Source organism: Balaenoptera borealis, assembly GCF_965194805.1.
Source record: "Balaenoptera borealis genome assembly, chromosome: 7".
In the NCBI taxonomy this organism is placed as follows: Eukaryota; Metazoa; Chordata; class Mammalia; order Artiodactyla; family Balaenopteridae; genus Balaenoptera; species Balaenoptera borealis.
Window position 1 is genome coordinate 21,309,023 of NC_138864.1, and position 23,068 is coordinate 21,332,090.

Consider the following 23,068-nt stretch of genomic DNA (forward strand, 5'->3'; position numbering starts at 1 on the left):
GATTCTTACCAGTCTATATATATTCTTTTCCAGTGATTACAGTGTGTTGAGTCGAGTTCTATGTGCTATACGGTAGGTCCTTCTCGATTACCTATTTTGTCTATGGAAGGGTATGTATTCTAATTTCAACCTCCTGGTTTATGCCTCTCCCCACCCCACCTTTCTCCTTTGGTAGCCATAAGTGTGTCTGCTAAATCTGTGACTCTGTTTCTGTTTGGTAAGTTAATTCAGCTGTATCCATTTTTAGATTCCACCTGTAAGTGATATCATCTGATAAGTCTCTTTCTCTGTCTGACTTGTCACTTAGTATGATCATATCTAGGTCCATCTGAGTTGCTGCAACTGGCCTTATTTCATTCATTTCATGGCTGAGTAATAATCCATTGTACCTAAGTACCACATCTTCTTTATCCATTTTTTCCTTCCAAGGACAAGCAGGTTGCTTCCAGTCACAGCTCTTGTATACACGGCTGCACTAAATGTCAGGGTGCCTGTGTCCTGTCACTTCATGGTTTTCCCAAGATAATACGCCCAGGAGTGCAAGTGCCGTATGCTCTATAGCTCTATTTTCTGTATTTCTTAGGAAACACGATACACTTCCCCAGAGTGGCTGTTAGCCATTTACATTCCCACCATCAGCATAGCAGGGCTCCCTTTTCTCCACGCCCTCTGCAGCATTTGCTGTTTTTAGACTTTGTGAGGATGGCCATTCTGTCTGGTGCGAAGTGATACCTTTTTGTAGTGTTGACCTGCATTTCCCGCATATTTGGTTGGCCAAAAAGGGCCTACGGGTTTTTCCTTAATATGTTAATATGTTAATGAAAAACGTGTAGGCCCTTTCTGGCCAACCGAATCATTGGCGATGTTGAGCAGCTTTTCATGTGCTTTTATGGCGAGTGTATGCAACCTCTTGAATTCTGGTTCCTGCAATTTTGTCTTGTTTTCAAGTCTTTTCGATTACTATCCCCAGACATATTTCGAGGACACGTGTCATTTACAACCCTGCAGGCCGTGTGAATCGCAGTGCCCCTGAGCACCGGTTTTCAACTTGTTGTTTCGGGAACCGGCCACAAGGCAGCAGGATTGCTTCAAGCCCCATCCTCTTTAATGGGGCCATGTTAGCCTTCGGAAACTCCTCTTCTTGATTGGAAATTAGAGTGGCATGTGCCTATCCAAACACCCTAGGGCTTGTGTCGCATCCCTTCCGCACCTTCCCCTTCATCCCCCAAATTCCAAGCCGTGCAAACCGGCTGTTGAGGGTGCTGCCTTCTTCGTTGGGGCGACTCTACGAAAAAGGGGAGAGGTTTGAACCGCAACTGCAGCAGATGTGGAGACCAGGTGACCTTTTCAATCTCTTCCAGCCAGGGGGTCCACCATCCTTGGGGTGTCTGTGCCATGTTTTAGCAGTAGCGGGGTTTATCCCACTACCTGGATTTTGGATCCAGGTAGTGGGATCAGGCAGTATACTTCCAGGTTTATTTCATTTGCTGGCAGTACCTCCCCAGCTCTCTCAGCCCCATGACAGTGCAGCCTTGGAACCCAAATGAGCTCTGGCTCCATGGATGTGACACCAGTTTGGGTCACTGAGCCTGAAGCAATGTAGAAACCATTTCTCTCTCTCTCTTTTTGTAATTTTAATTGTATAATGGAGTATAGCTGACTTACAATGTTGTTTTCCTCTTTTGAGTACAGCGACTGGAATCATTTATACAAAGACGTCTATATATTCTTTTTCAGATTCTTACATATTCTTATATATCCTTTTTTGGTTATTAGAATCTGTTGAGTTGAATTCACTGTGCGATACAGCAGGTCATTATTGACTATCTGGTTTCCCTATAAGAATATGTATGCTAATTTAAACCTCCTAATTTATGCCTCGCACCACAGCTTTCCCCTCGGCAGCCATAAGTTTGTTTTCTAAGTCAGTGCCTCTGTTTCTGTTTTGTAAGTTAGTTCACTTGCATCCACTTTTATTTTATTTTTAATTAATTTATTTTTTATTTATTTATTTTTGGCTGTGTTGGGTCTTCGTTGCTGCGTGCGGGCTTTCTCTAGTTGCAGCGAGCGAGGGCTACTCTTCGTTGTAGTGCACGGGCTTCTTATTGCAGTGGCTTCTCTCGTTGTGGAGCACGGGCTCTAGGCGCGCGGGCTTCAGTAGTTGCAGCATGCGGGCTCAGTAGTTGTGGCTCACGGGCTCTAGAGCACAGACTCAGTAGTTGTGGTGCACGGGCTTAGTTGCTCTGCAGCACGTGGGATCTTCCCGGACCAGGGATCGAACCCGTGTTCCCCCCATTGGCAGGAGGATTCTCAACCACTGCGCCACCAGGGAAGCCCTGCATCCACTTCTAGATTCCACCTATAAGTGATATCATATGAAATTTACCTTTCTCTGTCTGAATTATGTCAGTTAGTATGAGTGTATCAAGGTCTATCCAATTTGCTGCAAATGACCTTATTTCATTCATTTCTTGGTTGAGAAATATTCCATTGTATTTACGTACAACATCTTTTTCATCCATTCATCCTTCGATGGACACTTTCATTGCTTCCAAGTCTAGGCTCTTGCATACAGTGCTACAGTGAATGTTGAGGTGCATGTGTCTTGTCGATTTCTGGTTTTCCCTGGATTTACAGCCAGGAGTGGAATTACTGGATCCTAAATTAGCTCTATTTTTCAACCATTAAGGAACCTTCATACTGTGCTCCAGAGTGCCTGTTAGCAAATTTTATGCCCAGCAAGAGTGTAACATGGCTCCCCTTTCTTCACGCTCTTTCCTGCATTTCTTCTTTTGAGACTTTGTGGTGATGGTCATTCTGACTAGTGAGAGGTGATACCTCTTTGTGGTCTTTTTTGCATTAGCCTACAATTTCCAATGTTGAGCAGCTGCTGGTGGGATTTTTTTCAAAAATAATGAAATCACTGTGAGGGAAATTTACATCTTGATATATGGTTCCTGAAATTCTGGCACATTTTGAACTTGTTTTCCATAACTAACCCCAAGACACAGGTGTCATTTACAGTCTCGAGGGCTGTGTGAATATGCAGTGCCCCCAAGCACCAGTTTTCCAGTTGTTGTTTCAGGAATCACCCACAAACCAACCGGGCTTCTTCATGCCCCACTCTGGTAATTGGGGCAACCTGAGCCTTAGGGAAAGTCCTTTTCCTGATTGGAAATTAGAGTGGAATGAGCCTGGACAAACACCCAAGGGTTTGTGTCTCATTCATTCTCCCTGCTTTTGTGTAGTTAGGATTCGCCTGTCTGTAATAAATCGTGATATTGAGCATTTTGCCACGTCGTTTTTTTCTTAAAAGTGTGAGTAAAATTTCCATCTTGAAATCGTCTTCCTGAAAATTTGCCCTGTTTTGAAATTTCTGTCGATTCCAAACCATAGGATATTTTTTGAGGGCTGTTGTCATTTACAGCCCTGCAGTCCTTGTGAATGTTAAGTGACCATTTGCACTGGGTTTAAAGCGCTGTTGCGGGAAACACCCTCAAGGTGGCAGGATTTCTACATTCCCAACTCTGGTTACTAGGGCAACAGAGCTTTCCTCGAAGTCCTGTTGCTAGGTTGTCCATTAGAGTGGAATGGGCCAGGACAAACGCAAGAGCTTATGTCTCATTACTTCTCGTTTGTTTTTTTAATTTAATTTGTATTTTCTATCAGAGTAAATTTGATAACAATCCTGTGTTTGTTCTAGGTATACAGAATCTGGTTCATTTATACATATACATTATCTATTCATCCTCTGATCTTGTTCCCATGTAGGTTATTACAGAGTGTTGAGTAGACCTTCCTTGGTACATGGTGGTCTTTCGTGATTATATATTTTATACATTTTAGTATATGTATGTTAACCCCAGTATTCTAATTTATCAACTTCTCCCACCTTTCCTTTTGGTTAACCGTAAGTTTGTCTTTTATGTCTGTGAGTGTTTTTCTCTGTGGTAATTTGTTCACTGGTATGAATTCTTAGATAACACCTATAAATGTTGTCATAGAATATCTGTCTTTCTCTTTCTGACTTATTTCATGTACTATGATTATCTCTAGGCTCGTCTATGGTGCTGCAAAGGGCACTGTTTCATCCTTTCTTGTGGCTAATATTCCATTGTGTACATGTACCACCTCCTCTTTGTCCATTCATGTGTCGATGGACATTTTGGTTGCTTCCATGTCTTGGTTATTGTATATCTTGCTGCGGTGGACATTTGGGTGATTGTGTCTTCTCGATTCTGGTCTTCTCGGCTGAGAGGCCCAGTAGTGGGTCAGCCAGATCATATGGTAGCTCAATTTTTACCTTTTAACGGCACCTCCATTCTGTTCTCCTTAGTGGCTGTTACCAGTTTACATACCACTGACACTATAGAGGGTACACATTTCTCCACACCTTCAGCATGTATTGTTTGTAGACTTCTTTGCTAATGTCTATTCTGACTGGTGTGTGGTGATGCCTCTCTGTTATTTGGATTTGTGATTTTGAGCAATTTTCCGAGTCCCATTTTTTTTCTGTAAAGACTGAGTAAAATTTACCTCTTGAAATTGTTTTCTTCAATGTTTGTCCTGTTTTGAACTTTTTTGTCGATTCCTGACCGTAGGATATTTTTTGAGCGCAGTTGTCATTTACAGCCCTGCAATCTTTGTGAATATTAAGTGACCATTAAGCACTGGTTTTAAAGCTGCTGTTGCAGGAAACAGCCACAAGGCGGCAGGATTTCTACATTCCCAACTCTGTTTACTAGGGCAACAGAGCCTTCCGGGAAGTCGTGTTCCTAGGTTGTCAATTAGAGTGGAATGTGCCAGGACAAACCCACAAAAGCTTATGTCTCATTGCTTCTCGTTTGTTTTTTTGATTTAATTTGTATTTTCTATCGGAGTAAATTTGATTACAAAGACATGGAGGCAAACAAAATGTCCATAGCCAGATGAATGGATAGAGAAGATGTAATACATGTACACAATGGAGTATGACTTAGCCAGGTAAAAGAATGAAATAATGCCATTTGCAGGAACATAGATAAACCTAGAGATAATCATACTAAATAAAGTAAACCAGAATCAGAAAGACCAATATCTTGTGGTATCACATGTAGGTGGAATCTAAAAATACCATTGAACAAATTGAGAACACATAAACAGACTCAGGGACTTAGAAAACAAACATATGGTTACCAAAGGGGATAGAAGGGGTCCAGGGATAAATTAGGTTGAGATTAACAAATACAAACTATTTCATATAAAATAGATAATCAGCGAGGACCTGTGTATACCAGGGAGGTCTATCAACACTCTCTAATAACCCATCTGGGAAAAGAAGCTGAAGAGGCATAGATATATGTATATGTATAAAGGAAAAAGTTTCTCTATACCTACAACATACAAAGCATTTATATCGATGTTACTCCAATGAAAAATAAAAATCTAAAAAAAAGAAGTGGTAATGGAATGCAAGATAAGGGTGTTTGATCTGGCACATTCCTCTCTAATTTAACAGCCCCAAACAGGAATTCCCTTATGGCACTGGTTGCCAGGGTAAGCAGGATTGCACCCAAGGAAATCCCGCTGCCTTGTTGCTGTTTCCTGCAATGCCACCTGAAAAGGATCGCTTCAGGACTTCGGGGCTCTAAATGATACCTGCCCTCAAAAAACATCCATGGGTAAGTGTTGGAAAATAATTGAAAACAGGGCAGACTTTCAAGAAGGCAATTTGAAGAGGTAAACTCTCCACACACTGTTTACAAAAAAACAAAAACAAAAAAACAGCCCATGAAAACATGCTCAACATAGCAATTATCAGAGACATGCAAATCCAAACTACAACGAGGGATCACCTTGCACCGGTCTGAAAGGCCATCATCAAAAATCGACAATGAATAAATGGTGGAGAGGGCATGGAGAAAAGGAAACCCTTTTATGGTGAGGGTGGGATGTAAATGGTAAGAGCCACTATATAGGACATTATGGAAGTGCCTTTAAAAGCTAAAAATAGAGCTACCATATGATCTGGCATTGCTACCCCTAAGAGGATAAGCAGAGAAAACCGGAATTCGAAAAGACATTTGCACCCAAGTGTGCACTGCACCACCAGTTACAATAGCCAAGACATGGGAGCAAACAAAATGGCACTGACACGTGAACAGATAGGAAATAAGTGATACACGTACGCAATGGAATATGACTCCACCATGTAGAAGAATGAAATAATGCCATTTGCAGGAACATAGATAACAGAGAGATATCATACTCAGTGAAGTAACTCAGATTCAAAGACAAATATCATATGATATCACTTAGAGGTGGAATCTAAAAATACACATCAGTGAACTAACTGAGAAAACATAAACAGACTCAGAGATTGAAAAAAAAACATATGGTTACCAGAGGGGACAGAGATAAATTAGGAGGTTACGGTGAAGAAATACAAACAATTACATATAAAACAGATAATCAACAAGGACCTATGTATACCAAGGGAGGTCTATCAACACTCTGCAATAACCTATATACGAAAAGAAGCTGAAGATGCATAGATATACGCGTATGTATAACTGAAAAAGTTTCTGTATACCTACAACACACAGAACTTTCGTATATCAATGTTACTCCAATAAAAAGTAAATATTAATCTAATTTAAAATGTGGTAATGAGACACAATATTTGCGTGTTTGTTCTCGCACATTCCACACTAATTTACAAGTCCCAAACAGGATTTCCCCTAAGGCTCCGGTTGCCAGGGTAACCAGAGTAGGGCCCAAGGAAATCCTGCCGCCTTGTGGCCGTTTCCCGCAACAGCAACCTTAAAAAGATTTCTTATGGGCACTCAGTATTCACAAGGACTGCTGGGCTATAAATGATACCTGCCCTCAAAAAATGTAGAGGGGTCAGTGTTTGAAAATAATTGAAAAGTGGGCAGACTTTCAAGAAGACAATTTCAACAGGTAAATTCTACTGACACTGTTTACTAAAAAAAAAAAAAGCCCATGAAAACATATTCAACATAGCAATTATCAGAGATAGGAAAATCAAAACTACAACGAGGCATCACCGTGCACTGGTCTGAAAGGCCATCATCAAAAATCTACAATGAATAAATGGTAGAGAAGGCATGGACAAAAGGAGAACCTTTTATGGTGCTGGTGGGATGTAAATGGTAACAGCCACTATAGAGAACATTATGGAAGTGCCTTTAAGTTAAAAATAGAGCTACCATATTATCCAGCACTACGACCCCTAAGAGTATATGTGGAGAAAACCAGAATTCGAAAAGACCATGCAACCAAGCGTGCACTGAAGCACCAGTTACAATAGCCAAGGCATGAAAGCAACTATAAAGTCCACTGACAGAAAAATGGATAAAGAGGATGGGGTACATATATATACACAAGGGAATATTACTCAGCCATAAAGAAGTATGAAATGATACCACTTCCAGCAACATAAATGGACCCAGAGATGACCATACTAAGTGACGTAAGTCAGAGAGAGAAACACAAAAACCATAGGGTATCATTATAATTGGAACCTCAAAACTGATAACACAGGAACTCAGTTACAAACCAGAAACAGGCTCACAGAATTAGAAAGCCAACTTAGGCTTACCAAAGGAGAAACATCAGGGGGGAAGGAAGGATAATTAGGAGTTTGGGATTAACATATACCCACTAATATAAATAAAATCTATCATCCACAAGGATCTACTGTATAGCACAGGCAACTCTACTCAATACCCTGTAATAACCTATATGGGCCAAGAATCCAAAAAACAATAGATACACATCTATGTATACCTGAATCAAGGTGCTGTACACCTAAGACCAACACAGCATTGTAAAACAACTATGCTCCAATGCAGAATGAACATTAATTTTAAAATACAACGAAATGCTAACAACATTCCCCCGAGGCCTCGATGACCCGGGCTGCTCTCACATCCCTGGAGCCTGAGCAGGCTTGGGTCCCAAGGCTGGACTGTCCTGAGGCTGAGGGAGCTGGAGAGGATGTGCCAGGAAATGAGTCCCTGCTGGACCTGTCGTGTCTGTCCCCTCTGGCTGAAACCACAGTCTCCAGACCCAAGCCCACCCTCCACAGCTAAACCAAGCCTAGTGCACCCAAACGATGGTGGACCCTTTGGTTTGGAAGAGCACTGAGAAGTCACCTGGTCCCCACGTCTCCTGATGCTGGGGTTCCCACCTCCAGCCTCCTTCCTCAGATTCGTCCCACCTACGGATGACAGCGCCCTCAGCGTAGCAGTTTCACAGGGGTTGGGCTTTGGGGGAGGGGGAGAGAGGGTGAAGGGAAAGGGAGACAAACTAATGAGACACAAGCCCTTGGGTGTTTGTTCTAGCACATTCCACTCTCATTTACAACCCAGGAACATGACTTTCATTCACTAAGGCGCTGGTGCCCCAGTAACCAGAGCTGGGCGTGAAGAAATCCTGCTGCCTTGTGGCCGTTTCTCATAACAACATTAAAACTGGTGCTTACTGGCATTTAATACTCACAAGGCCTGCGGGGCTGTAAATGACGCCTGCCCTCAGAAACGGCCTATGGTAGGCAATCGACTACAAATACAAAACAGGGCAGGCCTTCAGGAAAACACTTTCAAGTGGTAAATTATACAGTTTTTTTTTTAAAGCACATGAAAAGATCCTCAAGATCGCTAATTATTAGAGAAATGCAAATCAAAACTACAAAGAGGTATCACCTCACACCAGTCAGACTGGCCATCATCAAAATGTCTAGAAGCAGTAAATGCTAGAGAGAGTGTGGAAAAAAGGGCACACCAATGCTGTTGGTTGGAATACACATTGGTAACAGCCACTGTAGAGAACAGGATGGAGGTTCCTTAAAAACCTAAAAACAGTGGTACCATATGATCCTGTACTGCCACTCAAGGGCAGATATCTGGAGAGAACTATAATTAGAAAAGACAAGTGCACCCCAGATATATAGTCACAGATGTGGAAAACAATCTTATGGTTACTTGGGTGAAGAGGGAAAGAGGGATAAATTGGGAAATTGGGATGTACATACACACAGTACTAATTATCAAATAGACAGTAAGGACCGAATGTATGGCACAGGGAACTCTACTCAATATTCTCTAATTACTTATATTGGAAAGAATCTTAAAAAGAGTGGATATATGTATAACTGATTCACTTTGCTGTATAGCAGAAACAAACACAACATTGTAAATCAACTATACTTGTATACATTTTTTTTTAAAAAAGTACTTTTCCTCAAGTTGGAGCCACTTCCGGAGAGGTTGACCACTGTATATCTCTCAAAGTACAGCTGCAAAGGGACATTGAGGCCCAGAGAGGTTAAGTTGCTTGCCTAACAAGAAACATAGACACCATGTAGCTGACAGGGTCTTGGTGCTCTGGCCGGGTGTCAGGCCTGAGCCTCTGAGGTGGGAGAGCCGAGTTCAGGACATTGGACCACCAGAGACCTCCTGGCCCCTCATAATATCAATCAGCAAGAGCTGATCAATCAGCGAGAGCTCTCCCAGAGATCTCCATCTCAATGCTAAGATCCAGCTCCACTCAACGACCAGCAAGCTACAGTGCTGGACACCCTATGCCAAACAACTAGCAAGACAGGAACACAACCCCACCCATTAGCAGAGAGGCTGCCTAAAATCATAATAAGTTCACAGACACCCAAAAACACACCACCAGACGTGGTCCTGCCCACCAGAAAGGCAAGATCCAGCCTCATCCACCAGAACACAGGCACCAGTCCCCTCCACCAGGAAGCCTACACAACCCACTGAACCAACCTTAGCCACTAGGGGCAGACACCAAAAACAACGGGAACTACAAACCTGCAGCCTGCGAAAAGGAGACCCCAAATGCAGTAAGTTAAGCAAAATGAGAAGATAAATACGCAGCAAATGAAGGAGCAAAGTAAAAACCCACCAGACCAAACAAATGAAGAGGAAATAGGCAGTCTACCTGAAAAAGAATTCAGAGTAATGATAGTAAAGATGATCCCAAATCTTGGAAATAGAATGGAGAAAATACAAGAAACATTTAAGGACCTAGAAGAACTAAAGAGCAAACAATGATGAACAACACAGTAAATGAAATTAAAAATTCTCTAGAAGGAATCAATAGCAGAATAACTGAGGCAGAAGAACGGATAAGTGACCTGGAAGATAAAATAGTGGAAATAATTATCACAGAGCAGGATAAAGAAAAAAGATTTAAAATAATTGAGGACAGTCTCAGAGACCTCTGGGACAATATTAAACACACCAACATTCGAATTATAGGGATCCCAGAAGAAGAAGAGAAAAAGAAAGGGACTGAGAAAATATGTGAAGAGATTATAGTTGAAAACATCCCTAATATGGGAAAGGAAATAGTCATCAAGTCCAGGAAGCACAGAGAGTCCCATACAGGATAAATCCAAGGAGAAACATGCCAAAACACATATTAATCAAACTATCAAAAATTAAATACAAAGAAAAAATATTAAAAGCAGCAAGGGAAAAGCAACAAATAACATACAAGGGAATCCCCATAAGGTTAACAGCTGATCTTTCAGCAGAAACTCTGCAAGCCAGAAGGGAGGGGCAGGACATATTAAAAGTGATGAAAGGGGAAAATCTACAATCAAGATTACTCTACCCAGCAAGGATCTCATTCAGATTTGATGGAGAAATTAAAACCTTTACAGACAAACAAAAGTTAAGAGAATCCAGCACCACCAAACCAGCTTTACAACAAATGCTAAAGGAATTTCTCTAGGCAGGAAACAGAAGAGAAGGAAAAGACCTACAATAACAAACCCAAAACAATGAAGAAAATGGTAATAGGAACATACATATCGATAATTACCTTAAATGTAAATGGATTAAATGCTCCAACCAAAAGACACAGACTGGCTGAATGGATACAAAAACAAGACCCGTATATATGCTGTCTACAAGAGACCCACTTCAGACCTAGGGACACATACAGACTGAAAGTGAGGGGATGGAAAAAGATATTCCATGCAAATGGAAATCAAAAGAAAGCTGGAGTAGCAATTCTCATATCAGACAAAATAGACTTTAAAATAAAGACTATTACAAGAGACAAAGAAGGACACTACATAATGATCAAGGGATCAATCCAAGAAGAAGATATAACAATTGTAAATATTTATGCACCCAACATGTGAGCACCTCAATACATAAGGCAAATACTAACAGCCATAAAAGGGGAAATCAACAGTAACACAATCATAGTAAGGGACTTTAACACCCCATTTTCACCAATGAATGGACAGATCATCCAAAATGAAAATAAATAAGGAAACACAAGGTTTAAATGACACATTAAACAAGATGGACTTAATTGATATTTATAGGACATTCCATCCAAAAACAGCAGAATACGCTTTCTTCTCAAGTCCTCATGGAACATTCTCCAGGATAGATCATATCTTGGGTCACAAATCAAGGCTTGGTATTTTAAGAAAACTGAAATTGTGTCAAGTATCTTTTCTGACCACAACAGTAAGAGACTAGATAGGAATTACCGGGAAAAAAACTGTAAAAAATACAAACACATGGAGGCTAAACAATACACTACTAAATAGCCAAGAGATCACTGAAGAAATTAAAGAGGGAATCAAAAAATACCTAGAAACAAATGACAATGAAAACACGATGACCCACCTATGGGACGCAGCAAAAGCAGTTCTAAGAGGGAAGTTTATACCCTGAAAAAAAACATAGTTCAAAAAGAATCATGTACCACAATGTTCATTGCAGCACTATTTACAATAGCCAGGACATGGAAGCAACCTAAGTGTCCATTGACAGATGAATGGATAAGGAAGATGTGGCACATATATACAATGGAATATTACTCAGCCATAAAAGGAAACAAAATTGAGTTATTTGTAGTGAGGTGGATGGACCTAGAGTCTGTCATACAGAGTGAAGTAAGTCAGAAAGAGAAAATCAAATACCGTATGCTAACACATATATAGGGAATCTACAAAAAAAAAAAAAAAAAGGTTCTGAAGAATCTAGGGGCAGGACAGGAATAAAGACGCAGATGTAGAGAATGGACTTGAGGACACAGGGAGGGGGGAAGGGTAAGCTGGGACAAAGTGAGAGAGTGGCACTGACATATATACACTACCAAATGTAAAACCGATAGCTAGTGGGAAGCAGCTGCATAGCACAGGGAGATCAGCTTGGTGCTTTGTGACCACCTAGAGGGGTGGGATAGGGAGGATGGGAGGGAGATGCAAGAGGGAGGAGATATGGGGTTATATGTATACGTATAGCTGATTCACTTTGTTATACAGCAGAAACTAACACAACATTGTAAAGCAATTATATTCCAATAAAGATGTTTTTAATAAAAAGTACTTTTCCTGAAATAAATAACAATTAAAAAAATATGGCACAAATTAACTTTCCACGAAAAAGAAACAGACTCATAGAGTACAGACTTGTGGTTGCCAAGGGCCTGGGGCTGTGGGGGAGGGATGGATTGGGAGTTTGGGATTAGCAGATACAAACTATTATATACAGAATGGATAAACAATAACATCCTACTGTATAGCACCGGGAACTATATTCAATATCCTGTGATAAACCATAACGGAAAAGAATATGAAAAAGAATGTGTGTGGGTGTATGTATATATATATATATATATATATATATATATATATGTATATATATATATATATATATATATATCTATATATATATATATATATATATATGTAACTGAATCACTTTGCTCTCCAGTGGAAATTAACACAACATTGTATATCAACTATATTTCAATAAAATAAATTTTATAAAATAAAGCTGCCATATATGATCCAGAAATCCCACTCTAGGTATACATCCAAAGGAAATGAAAACAAGATGTTGAAGAGAGAGCTTCACACCCATGTTCACTGCAGCATTATTCACAATAACCAAGATATAGAAACAATCTAAGTGTCCATCAACAGCTAAATAGACAAAGACAGGGTATGTGTGTGTGTGTGCGTGCGTGTGTGTGTGTGATGGAATATTTAGCCATGAGAATGAAAGAAAACCTGCCATTTGCAACAACATGGATAGAGCTTGAAGGCATTATGCTAAATGAAATAATTCAACAGACAAAGACAAATACTACATGATCTCGCTTATATGTAAAATCTAAAAAAGCTAAACTCATAGAAACAGAGAGTAAAATGGTGGTATACTGTAAACCCTGACAGTGTTATTTTTTCTTTTTTGTAATGCAAGTGCCTGACAAACTCTGATTGCCAACACATCCCCTTCAAAGATGGCTCTCTCTAATAAATACATTACTAGGCATATGACTAGATAAAGAGCCAGGCCACCTCAGTTGTTGTTTTCTCTTCCCGTGCTAGTGCTAAATTCCCATTCTTATGTTATAAATTCACCAATAAAGACTGAGCCAGAGAAACCCTTGGTCCCCACCCTCAACCCCAATAAAAGCAGAACCCCAGTCCCGTGAGGGTGCTCTCTCTCACTACCGTGACCTCACTGTATGGCCCCAGGTTTGCTGTGCAAGTTCCAGGTCCTGTAAGTAATAAACCTTTTTTTTTTTTTAACGTCTTTATTGGAGTATAATTGCTTTACAATGGTGTGTTAGTTGTTGCTGTATAACAAAGTGAATCTGCTATACACATACATATATCCCCATATCTCCTCCCTCTTGCGTCTCCCTCCCACCCTCCCTATCCCACCCCTAAACCTTTTTTGTTGTTGTTATTGTTTCCTTATGGTTACTGCTGAAGGGCATCTTGAAATCACAAGAACCACAGTGGACCAGGCCAGCTACAACGTTGGTTACTGATAGGCTGAGACCAGCACAAAACAGCTGGTAACCAGGAGTCAAGGAGATGTTTAAGGGTACAAACTTGCAACCAGTAGATAAATAATTTCTGGAGATCTAATGCACTGCACAATGATTATAGTCAACAATATTTTATTATAAACCTCAAGGTTCCTAAGAGACTAGATGTTAATTGTTCTCACCACAATAAAGAAATGAAAAGTATATCAGGCGATTGAGATGCTACCTGAAGCTACTTAATAATCATATTGCAATATATAAATGTATCAAATCAACATGTTGTACGCCTTAAATTTATAGAATGTTGTATGTCAATTATATCTCAATTTAAAAAACAAAGGGAACAAGAAAAAAACAAAAGAAACAAGAAATGAGACTCTGTCTCATTCATTCACATTCCATTGTCCAAAACAAGTCACATGGCCAACTCAACATGAGTGGGTTAAGAAAATATACTCTTCCCATGAAGGTGTGTGGGGAGAGGGTAGGAAGGAAGGGAGAATAAATATTTGCTAAATAAAAATATCATCTCTCCCGAGCCACGTGGAAAGCTGGGATTAAAGGATGATCTCATATGGAAAGCACTCAGGTAAGGATACAGGCAGAGGTAGAAGTGATGATGGTGCTATGGGCTTGTTGTACAAATGGCCTCGTCAGCTGAAGAGCACAGACAGCGCTTTCTTGGGCACAATACAAGAGAGGCCTGTCGGGGAAAGAGTATAAACTGGTGCAACATTTTTGTTTAACAATATTCATTGAAATATAAAATGCACACACTTTTTTTTTTAATCTACAATTTCTCTCCTAGAATAGTATTTGTCTGAATATACTAACCAAATTACATCAAGGAGGGCAGCGTTTACACTACGACACAGAAAATGGGAAATAACCTAAATATCAGAAGAACGTGGTTAAATAAACCATTCTCGATCCATAAAATTGGACATTCTGCAACTGTTAATAAACAAAACACAAACACTTGATTAGGAATAGTCAAATTTTTCTATGGCAGGACAATCAAACTAAGACAGAAAGAAAAAATAAATGATACATGCCCTTTGTGGTGGGCCTTTCCCAAGGTGCAGTGTGCATCTATATTATATATTAACCAGACCTCCTCAAAGCAGAAGGATGAAATCAACCTTTGAGAAAAATCTGTCCCTTTCTTCAGATGCCAGCATTATAATTCTAAGATTAATATTTCTTTTTCATCTTATACAAGGGGTCACATTGACCAAAGGCTTGTTCTGTACATGCATAATTGACTTAAAAAAATAACTTTGATGAACTATGTGCACAATGCTAACCTGTCAATATGACTAAATTCTTCGTCTCAAAAATGTATGAAACTGCATCTCTAACTCCTCATCAATGGACCAGTTCTCAGAGCTTCTGAGAATCTATTGCCTGGGTTATAATCCTCCGTTTGACTCGAATAAAATTCTCTTTTCTTTCTTCTCAGCTTGACTGTTATTTGATTTTTCGTCTACATTTTCCTGGCATAATCGGCAGGATATTAGAGACACCCACCAGGGGACATCGGAGTCTACCCGGAACCCGTGCTCCACACCAGCACGGGCCCTTTGAGCCCCACCAGCTCCTTAGTACTCCTCAGGTGCTTTGGTGAGTTCTCCTGATATCCAGACATCATTGCTTTAAAATGACATCCTGAATTTTATTCAAGCTGGGGTTTTTTTGGGGGGAGGGCGGGGGCAGGTTGGTTTGTTTTGTTTTTGTTTTTTTGCTTAAGACAGAATCTTAAAAGGCACCAGTGCATTTTCCTAGGAAGGGACCTGACCTAGGGGGTATCTAGGCAGGAAGCCTAGGGAAACAGGTGGTTAATCTCTGTTAATTTTGGCTCAAACTGAAAACAAGCCAATATATGGTCTGAACGAACTGTGTGCTAATGAAATGAGAGACTGAGCCTACTCAACTCCAAAGAAAAAGGGACATCTGCTCCTTCCGGCCACAAGGCATTCTCAGGTGATTGAGAACCTAGCAGAAGTGCCTGAGGAAATGGTTCCACAGAGAATCCCTCTACTGCCGTTAAGTAAGTTCCGCTTGCCAGCGGGGCATAAGAATGGCTGATCACTGGAGCCCCAAGCACCCACAGCAGTTTCAAACTGTGGGCAGGAGAAACAGAGACACTAAGAGAGTCAAATCGACCCAAGGGTAACTCCTTGGGGAGCTAGACTCAGAAGCAACACATATCCGATCCATCACATTGCCCTTAGAAAAGTGTTCAGGTCATATCTCTTATCTGAATCAGGCTACCAAATTAATAATGCGAAATTGTGCTTCAAAGGCCAAACAGCTCCGGAACAGACAGCCACCTATGGGAACACCAGCTGGGTTTATGTATAATACCCATGGGACTGACAGTTGCAAGTATTTAACCAAATAGGAAAATTTGACCAAAGATAACTTGTCCTGGAGATAGCCAAAATGGGGCACTTTTGATTTACCTAAATTGATTTATTTGCGTGCTCAATTAGAAAAAGCCAGCTATAAAATCAAACAACCAGAATGGGAGGCATATTTTAATTGGTACCTGGCAGCCTCAAGACGAGGAAATAATGGCTTCACTGCAAGAAACAAACCAAAAATGATTAGAAACAGTGGCTAAGTTAGAAAAAAGCCTCGGAAGCCATTGCTTTCTAAAACCTTACGGAAAGGAGAGAAGGAAAAAGCTGCCAAAATTATGAATGTGCAGCTATAGCAGTTTGGCGGCCCTCCAAAACTAACCGGCCCAAATTCCAGCCAGTCGCGAAATGACCGCACCTGCTTTTATTGCAAAAAATCTGGACTTTAAAAAAAATTTTTATTTATTTACTTATTTATTTTTGGCTGCGTTGGGTCTTTGTTGCTTTGCGCGGGCTTTCTCTAGTTGTGGGGAGCAGAGGCTACTGTTCGTTGCAGTGCACAGGCTTCTCATCGCGGTGGCTTCTTTCATTGCAGAGCACGGGCTCTAGGCGCGTGGGCTTCAGTACTTGTGGCTCGCGGGCTCCAGTAGTTGTGGCTCGCGGGCTCCAGAGCGCAGGCTCAATAGTTGTGACGCATGGGCTTAGTTGCTCCGCAGCATGTGGGATCCTCCCGGACCAGGGCTCGAACCCATGTCCCCTGCATTGGCAGGCAGATTCTCAACCACTGCGCCACCAGGGAAGCCCAAAAAATCTAGACTTTTTTTTTTTGTAATAAATTTATTTATTTATTTATTTATTTATTTATGGCTGCATTGGGTCTTCATTACTGCGCTCGGGCTTTTCTCTCTCTAGTTGTGGCGAGTGGGGGCTACTCTTCCTTGCGGTGCACGGGCTTCTCATTGCGGTGGCCTCTCGTTGCGGAGCTTGGGCTCTAGGCACATGGGCTCAGTAGTTGTGGCTCGCAGGCTCAGTAGTTGTGGCTCGCAGGCTCTAGAGCGCAGGCTCAGTAGTTGTGGCGCACGGGCTTAGTTGCTCCGCAGCATGTGGGATCTTCCTGGACCAGGGCTCGAACCCGTGTCCCCTGCATTGGCAGGCAGATTCTCAACCACTGCGCCACCAAGGAAGCCCCAAAAATCTGGACATCTTAAAAGAGATTGCCACAAATTCAAGCGAGACTTAGAACAAGGTAAAATTACAAAGGGATGGGTTGCTCCAAGGATTACAAGAGGGCATTTCCCCTCCTCCTCACAAATACCTTAGGGGAAATTGAAATAATCGGAGAGGAAACTACTAAGACCCTGTAGACAAGGGGGCTACATTGTCTGTTCTTAACCTTACCCTTATTCACTGCCCTGTGCCTCAGAATAAACAATCAATTCAAATGGCAGGCGTTTCAAATTTACTTATGCAGTTTTTTTTCTACAGATGATTTAAAGAACATTTATTTTTATTGAAGTATAGTTAATTTACAATGTTAAAAGTATACAGCAAAGTGATTTGGTTATACATATACATATATACATATATATATTCTTTTTCAGATTCTTTTCCATTATAGGTTATTACAAGATATTGAATATAGTTCCCTGTGCTATACAGTAGGTCCTTGTTGTTTATCTATTATATATATAGTAGTATATATCTGTTAATTCCAAATTCCTAATTTATCCCTCTTCCCTCCTTTCCCCTTTGGTAACCATAAGTTTGTTTTCTATGTCTGTGACTCTATTTCTGTTCTGTAAATAAGTCCATTTGTATCATTTTTTTTAGATTCCACATATAAGTGATATCATATGATACTTGTCTTTCACCAAATGTCGTAAATGGATGAATGGATAAAGAACATGTGGTACATATATACAATGGGATATTACTCAGCCATAGAAAAGAATGAAATAATGTCATTTGCAGCAACATTGATGGACCTAGAGATTATCATACTAAGTGAAGTAAGTGAGATAGAAAGGCAAATATACTATGCAGAGTTTTTTAATCAGAGCCAATAACTTTTCAGCTAGGAACTACTGCAGGAAGACATGTATTCCTTTTTCGTAAAATGTGCTCTAACTCATCTGATAGGACGAGACCTTTTAGAGGCATATAACGCCCATACTGCCTTTTTACCTAAAGGTGAAATGACTTTAGATTTAGAAGATATAGCTGTAGATTGGAACATAAATAGTGAAAAAAATGGTTATGAAAACAAAAATTCAAACAAATCAAGAGTAAATTAATGATTTACTATTACAAGTGCCTGAGAAATTGTGATCATCTTCTTCCTCAGATACTGGGAAACTTAAAATGGCTACTCCTATTAAAGTAACTACTGATAATTCCCAGCCTCTACCCAATATCCGACAATACCCACTCAGACCAGAGACATTCAATGGAGTAAGACCTAATATTCAGGAATTCCTTAAGAAAGGATTTATAATTCCTTGTACCAGTTCTTGTAATATTCCCATTTTACTGGTAAGAAAGACAAATGGAAAAGACTGCAGGTTTGTTCAGGACCTTGGAGCTATAAACAATATTGTGATTCTTTGCCACCCTGTGGTTCCTACTAATCCTCACACTCTGCTCTCAGCCATTCCAGCAGACACCTGTTACTTCTCAGTAATAGACCTATGTAGTGCATTCTTTAGTATTCCAGTAGAAAAAGAAAGCCAGTACCTCTTCACATGGGTTGATCGTCAGTACACCTGGGTGGGTATGCCACAAGGCTATACAGAAAGCCCTACTTATTTTTCTTAAATACTTAAAGCTGATTTGGCTGATGTATACTTTCCTAACGGCTTTGCTTTAATTCAATACATAGATGGTTTACTTTTGTGTCCTAGAACTGAACAGGACTGCCAAAGAGACACTATCCATCTACTGCAACAATTAGCTTCTAAAGGGCATAAGGTGTCCAAAAACAAACTACAATTCTGCTTACCAATTGTGAGATAATCTGGTCATTTAATATCTAAGGAAGGATTATTGATTGATTCTGAAAAAATTAAGGGAATCCTAGCTTTCTCACTCCCCAAAACAAAAAAACAACTAAGAGGATTTGTAGGTCTAACCAGATTGTAGGTCTAACTCAATTGTGGGAATTGAGTACCTAGTTTTTCCTGCACTGCCCAACCTCTCTATGCATTACTTTAGTCTGACCAGCCAGACCCAACTGAATAGACGACAGAAGGAGAAAGGTTATAAATGCTTTAGAATCTGCATTATCCTAGGCTTTAGCATTAGGCCATCCTAACTATAAACTACCAATTTTCCCCTTTGTGCATGAAGATAGAGGAAACAGCCTGGGTATATTAACTCAGAGGCATGGTGACCAGCATTGACCCACTGGATATTACAGTCAGCAGCTAGATTCGGTGGCAAGAGGGTTCCCACCTTGTATGAGGTTTGTTTCAGTGACACTCTCTTACGCAAAGCTACTGAAGAACTTGTAATGAAGTCCCCTCTGACTATTTATGTTCCTCACTCAGTTGAATCTCTCAAATTCTCATCATACTCAACACTCTTCTATGAGTCACTTGGCCTCTTATGAAGTACTGTTACTCTTTTCACCCAATATTACTTTGGCTGGATGTAAGAGTCTTAACCCCAAAACTTTGTTTCCAGCACCTCAAGATGACAACAACCATGACTGCCCCATGCTGACTATCTTCTCACTCCTAGGACTGATTTACAAGAAGTTCCCATTGATAATCCTGATTTAATTTGGTTTACAGATGGATCCTTTTTAAAGGATGACCAGGGACATTATCTGTTCTATATGCAATAACATCTATAGTAGAAGTACTTGAAAATTCTTATTCACCAGACATCAAATCAGCCCAACAAGCTGAATTGATTGCATGGATTAGGGCTTGTCAATTACCAAAGATCAAAGAGCCAATATTTATACTGATAGCCACTATGCCTTCACAGTGGCTCATGTTTTTGGAATGCTATGGAAACAGAGAGGATTTCCTATCTCTTCTGGCCAGCCAATAACGAATGGACAGCTAATCTCAAAACTATTAGACTCCATTCAATTGTCCAAACAGCTGTACATCATTAAAATACCCGAACATTCCAAATCTGATTAAACAGAAGCCAAAGGGAATCGACGGGTTGATGCTGAAGCTAAACGAGCTGCCTTAAGTCTTCTTCCCTCCCAATACTGAGAATATCCTCTGCTCAACCATAACTCTGATGAAACTGTCCAGAAATTTCCTTTGTAGGCACAAGAATCAGCTTCAGAAAATGAAAAGCAGGCCTGGAAGGAAAAAGGGGGATTTTTTTGATCCCATCTCACAAATATGGTTCAGACCAAATACGAGGCTTATGGTACCTTAAGTGCTCAATTACCGTAACTGCAACAGGTACATTCCCGGAGCCCCTGGAAAAAATGGTACTATGGGGAAAACAACGTATCTGGAAACCCTCTCCCACTATAGCTCATAAGATTTATGACCATGTTTTATCTACCCCAAACATAAGCCTGGTAAACCCCTTCATGGCTCTCAAGGCCACTTTCCCCTCCTAAAGGGACCCTTTGAAGTTTGGCAACTGGACTTTATCCAGGTGCCTTCCTCTCAAGGCTACAAATACATCCTGGTAATGGTATGCCTGTTTTCACACTGGGTGGAAGCATTTCCTTGCAGAAGAGCAATGACCTTAACAGTAGGCAAATTACTACTGGAAAGAATAATTCCAGTTTGAGGAATTCCTTTGAGTTGCATAGTGACCAGGGTACCTATTTTACTGGACAGGTCATTAAATCCACTTGAAAGATTTGGCCAGTAATGCAGCATTTTCACTGTGCCTATTCCCCTCAGCCCTCAGGATTAATAGAAAGGACTAATAGCACAATTAAAACACAACTGGGGGACTTCCCTGGTGGCGCAGTGGTTAAGAATCCACCTGCCAATGTAGGGGACACGGGTTCGAGCCCTGGTCTGGGAAGACCCCACATGCCATGGGGCTAAGCCCATGCGCCACAACTACTGAGCCTGCACTCTAGAGCCCATGAGCCACAACTACTGAGCCCGTGTGCTGCAACTACTGAAGCCCAGGCACCTAGAGCCCATGCTCCGCAACAAGAGAAGCCACTGCAATGAGAAGCCCACGCACTGCAACGAAGAGTAGTCCCCGCTCACCGCAACTAGAGAAAGCCCATGCACAACAGCGAAGACCCAACACAGCCAAACATAAATAATAAATTAATTAATTAATTTAAAAAAAATACACAACTGGCTAAATTTTCAGAGGCTTTTAATCTTCCACGGCCAAAATCTCTGCCCTTGGTACTCCTCAACCTTAGGTCTACCTCCTTCAGTAAACATTAATTGCCTCCTTTTGAAATAATTACTGGGTGACTTATGCATCTAGATGAAGGAATGTATGAACCAACGATTCTTAAAGGTGATATTCTACATTACTGTCAGGGACTCATCAAAGCGCTTAAAGACAATGAAAAATTAGTAACTGATTCCTTCCACAATGAGCTCCCAGGAGAAAAAGACCTTAAGGACCATGAGTTACAACCTGGAGATTTTGTCCATTGGAAAAGACAAAATAAAGGACTGTTTACAAGCACGTTGGAAAGGACTATATCAGGTATTATTAACAAATCCCTGTGTTGCAAAACTTAAAGGAGTAAGCTCTTGGATTCACATTTCTCACCTCAAAAAGGCCTCCCTCATGAATGGACTGCAACTCCTATTTCTGAGTTTCTAACCCGGCTTCCACCAACTAAGAAAGGCCCCACCAAGCCTTGTCACCAAGAAGATGACAGCAGTGGTAGACAGCTAACCCAAGAGTTGAGGTCAGGCCTGTAAGACTTATCTTACTAGTTCAAACTATCTATCAAAATGTCTATCAAAATTGAAAGTTATTGTTCTATTTCTAGCCATGATTTTGTGCCAATGTTTAGGATGGAAAGAAAACTCTTTGGCAAAACTATCACAAAGTACAGCTGCTGGGGGCAATTTAACTGATTGTTGGATCTGTCACCAAATTCCTTGGTCAATACAAGGCCAATTTAAACCCCCTGTAATTCCTGTCACTGACTTTTCAGATGTTCCTAATGTTACCACTTACTCAGATCAACCTCCTTCTGGCCTAACCTTTCAGGTTCAAATTTCCAACACATTAGTATATCCTTCCCTGTCTGACACTACCCTCGATTCTTAGAGACCAGATACAACTTACCCTAGAACCCCCTCGCTCTGTCCCTTACTTGATTAACAGATGTATTAAATTAAAAAAATACAAGTCACTTATGCCAGCAACCCCTCAAATATCATACAGACAGCTTTTGGAAAGCCTGCAAAAGAAATACCCATGGTTTAATACTATGTTAACAAAATTTCCCATTAAGGAAGCTATCAATGAAAGCACTCTGGGAGGAATCACTTGTGCTACCTGAGGTTTTGTCTTCGTATGTGGTGTTGGAACTAACTCATTTTACCAATGATGGGCACATAAATGTCTAAATAGCTGGCAAGTAGAAGGTTTATGCTATTGGGACATTATGTTACCCCACTGTCTATATACCAAGAGACAGATGGACCTCCTTTTTCTCCCCATTAAAGGGTCAAGAGATCCATGCTAGCAAGATACCAAAATACCTGGTGGCAAAGTCTTTGGGGAATCTTGGTTCCTAGCACAGGAGTATATGTAAACAGGGATATGCTTAGAAATCTATCAGCCACCATTGGTCAAATGGCTGAAGAAACCACAAAAAAGCACTGCAGCACAGCAGAAATCCCTAAATTCCTTAGCCCAAGTAGTATTAGATAACAGAATTGCCTTAGATTTTC

The 23,068-nt window shown here is 40.6% G+C and overlaps 1 long non-coding RNA gene across 2 annotated transcripts in view; it reads right to left on the reverse strand.

Annotated features, from left to right (window-relative positions):
* The window catches only part of LOC309632398, a 103,909-nt gene that overhangs the window by 21,072 nt on the left and 59,769 nt on the right, over positions 1-23,068 (reverse strand). Inside the window, exons 2-3 of one of the 2 annotated variants that reach the window (XR_014246886.1) lie at positions 14,436-14,539; positions 10,239-13,860 (exon numbers count right to left, since the gene is read on the reverse strand). The exons of the other annotated variant lie outside the window; for it this stretch is intronic. This is a non-coding gene — a long non-coding RNA (uncharacterized lncRNA). Of the gene's footprint in view, positions 1-10,238; positions 13,861-14,435; positions 14,540-23,068 lie in introns of those variants that run through there. 2 annotated transcript variants of the gene reach the window in all.